The following is a 4,034-nucleotide window of genomic DNA, read 5'->3' on the forward strand; positions in this document are numbered from 1 at the left end:
GCCGATGTGGTACGACTGGGGGGAGAGAGAGAGAGAGAGAGAGAGAGAGAGAGAGAGAGGCCAGGGTTCAGTCTTTCCTCTTGTTTTGTTATATCCTTGCGTGTTTTTGTGTAATTAATATTCGTAGTAGAGATGTGCCGATAGTATTGGTATCGGTATGGGCAGTATCGGCCTCTCCTCCCGAAATTGACCTCTCTTTCGGCCACCTCTTTGGATTCTTTTTGGGAGCAGCGAGTAGCGGGCTTTTTTTATTACTGTTTCCTTTTTTTGTGTGCCCTTGAACTGTCTCCTTTGTTGTAAAAAAATATATATATCGGTATCAGCAAGGTGAAAATATGGCAGATACTCTGATGTTTTTTTTCTAGTTTATTTATTACGTGATTCAGAACTAATAATTTCGACTCCATTACTCTTCTTTTCTTCGTTTTATAAGAATCAATTTTCAAGATTTACAGTTATTCGCAAATTCCCTTAGTTCTCATTTTAAAATACAATTCATTCTATTCTTTTTATAATCTTACACATATGTAATCAAAACAAAAAGTATCGGTGTCGGTATCGGAATCGGCAAAATGTTGGCTAATTGTTAGTATCGGAGTATCGGTATCGGCTGAAAATTGTGTATCGGTATCTGCAAAATATCGGCCATATGTTAGTTTCGGAGTATCGGCTGAAAACTGAGTATGGGGTATCGGAAATATATCGGCCATATGTCAGTATCAGGGTATTGGTATCGACTGTAAAATGAGTATTGGTATCGGCAAAATATCGGCCATATGTCAGTATCAGAGTATTGGTATCGACTGTAAAATGAGTATCGGTATCGGCAAAATGTCGGCCATATGTCAGTATCAGAGTATTGGTATCGACTGTAAAATGAGTATCGGTATCGGCAAAATATCGGCCATATGTCAGTATCAGAGTATTGGTATCGACTGTAAAATGAGTATCGGTATCGGCAAAATATCGGCCATATGTCAGTATCAGAGTATTGGTATCGACTGTAAAATGAGTATCGGTGTCGGCAAAATATCGGCCAATGATTAGTATCAGAGAATCGGTTCGGCCAGCATCGTGGCATCGGAAAATCTCTTGTTTGTAGGGAGGAAGTTACATTGAAATCCAGAAAAATAAAAGTGGTTTGACTGTTGAAAAGTGAAAGGGAGGAGAAGTTAAGGAAAATTTTTATTATTGTAAGGTTGAAGGATGAAGAAATATAGGAACAAAAGATCATCTGTCGAGTTGAAATATGACGAAAAACGTGAATCATGAGGGAAGCACAAAGAGAATGAAGAAATAGAAGGATAGAAAGAACAAGGATGATGATGATGATGGTAAGGAGGAGGAGGAGGAGGCGGAGGAGGAGCAAGAAGATGGAACCACACGAGGACAAAAAAATAACCGGCAGAAGACAAAGAAAAAGAAGAAGAAAACGATAAAACGGTTAAGATGTAAACAAAAAATAGAAAAAGAACAAAAATAGCAGAAGAAATGGAAGTACAGGAAGAGAAGGACAAGAAAATAACCGGTAGAATACAAAGAAGAAGAAGAAAAGGAAGAAGAAAACGATAAAACGGTTAAGAAGTAAACAAAAAATAGAAAAAGAACGAAAATAGGAGAAGGAAATGGCAGTACAGGAAGAGGAGGACAAGAAAATAACAGGCAGTAGAGGACGAAGAAAATGAAAAAGAAAACAGTAAAAAGGTATAAAGTAAACAGAAATAACAAAAGATATCCTTACACCCCACCAACAAAACTCTACAACTAGACTACCTGGGTATTTTTTTCTCTCTCTTTCCTCCTGCGCATAGCAACCTCTTTGTACCATGTGAATGCTGGGTCCTCTCTCTCTCTCTCTCTCTCTCTCTCTCTCTCTCTCTCTCAAACCGGTTGAGCTGCGTTGTCAAGCCAAGAAAGAAACGAAGAGATTTTTTAATGGAGTCTCCGTGATTTTTTTCTCCTGTTTTATTTCATGTTTTACAGCCGCTTCCTGCTTGGTTATGACACACACACACACACACACACAGCCTACTACTTATACAGAGTTTCTTACGCGTACAAAAAAAAACTTAATATCATCACCTATATAATTTAAACAACGCTAACTATGAGGCCTCTAATGCGTGTTTTCATCATCCTGGAGAAATAGAAAGTCAAATGGGATTAACTTTCAATAAACAAGAAGAATAACCACAACAAAACTGAGATAAGAATTACACAATAAAAAGTAAATATTAGGCTAGCCTCATAAGCATCCATTAAAATATATATGAATTACAAATAACAGTAGTAGTAGTAGTAGTAGTAGTAGTAATGGTAATGGTAGTAGTAGTAGTAGTAGTAATAATAATAATAATAATAATAATAATAATAATAATAATAATAATAATAATAACAACAGTAGGCTGCATTATTTTCCCTCATCCTCTCCCTCTCTCCCTTCCTTCCCTCAACACTTCATTCTATTAGATACACCACAATCACCATCATCACCACCATCACCACCATCACCATAAACAACATAATGAAGCCGGATCTTTAGGCTTTTGTCCAGGAAAAATGGTGAAACAAAGGCGTGTGTGTGTGTGTGTGTGCAGGCCTGACCAGTGACCACCCCTCCACTAACAGGACACAGAGAAGAACAAGGTGTGTGTGTGTGTGTGTGTGTGCAGGCCGTGGACACATCCTGCTAGGTGTAAAACATGAGGCAGGGCTGGACATGACGTGACCTGCCTAGCCTACTCGTGAGAGGGTGGAGAAGCCGGAGGCGGAGGAGGAGGGAGAGAGGAAGAGTGTGGGAGAGGGTGAAGGGACAGAATATTTTGATAACCGAAGACATTAAACGAGAAAAGGCAAAAGTATTTATTTGAGATGCTGGGAGGAAGGGAAGGGAAAAGAAGAGGGTGGAAGAGGATGAAGGGGAAGAGGAAGGTTTGAAGGAGGAGAAGGTGAAAGAGGAGGAAGGGGAAAAGGAAGGTTTGGAGGAGAAGAGGGTGGAAGAGGAGGAAGGTTTGAAGGAGGAGAGGGTGGAAGAGGAGGAAGGGAGAGAGGATGACTTGGAGGAGAAGAGGGAAGGAGGGAAGGGACAGAATATTTTGATTGCCAGGGACATAGAACAAGAAAAAAGTATTGGGTTGGGATGCAGGGAGGAAGGAAGGAATGGAGGGGGACAAGGAGAGGAGGCAGGTAGGAGAAATGGGAAGAGAGGAAAAGATAGAGGGAAGAGAAGGAAGAAAAGGAGGGTGGGACTGGTAAGGGACATTTTGATAGCCAGGGACATTAAGCAAGAAAAAAAAAAAAAAGCCTGCAGGGAGGAAGGGGGAAAGGAGAGAGGGAGAAAGACAATGAAGGGAGACGGACAAGGGAGGGAGGGAAGCTGGGAAAGGACAAAATACACTGATAGCCAAAAACACAGAAAAAGTATTTGTTAGGAATGCAAGGAGCTCTAGGCAAGGAGAGAAGAGGAAGGGAGAAGAGAAGTGAGGGAGGAAGACAAGGAGAAGAGGAGAAGAGGGAGGAAAGATTAGGAGAGAAGAGGGAGGGAGGGAGGGAAGGGTCAGAACATTTTGATAGCCAGGGACATTAAGCAAGAAAAAAAGAATTAGGTTTGGTTGCAGGGAGGAAGGGAGAGGAGTCAGGGAAGGGAGAAGGAAGATAGAAAGGGCGACTCGGAAAGGACAGGATATATAGATAGCCTAAAACACACAGCAAAAGTACTTGGTGAGAATGCAAGGAGGACAAAAAAAAGAGGACGAGAAAGAAAGGATTAAAACAGGGAGAGAAGAGAGGGAGGGAGGAAGGCTGGGAAGGGACAGATTACATTGATGGGTTAAGAGGTGAAGCAGACAAAAGTATTAGTTCGGGATGCTGGAAGGAAGAAGAGAAGGAAAGAAGTGAAGGAAGGGAGGGAAACAAGGAGTGAAGGAGAGGAAACAAGGAAAGAAGTGAAGGAGAGGAAACAAGGAAAGAAGTGAAGGAAGGGAGATAAGGAGTGATAGAAGGGAGACAAGGAAAAAAGGAAGGGAGAGAAGGGA

The sequence above is a fragment of the Eriocheir sinensis genome, chromosome 24, assembly GCF_024679095.1.
Source record: "Eriocheir sinensis breed Jianghai 21 chromosome 24, ASM2467909v1, whole genome shotgun sequence".
NCBI classification, from domain to species: Eukaryota; Metazoa; Arthropoda; class Malacostraca; order Decapoda; family Varunidae; genus Eriocheir; species Eriocheir sinensis.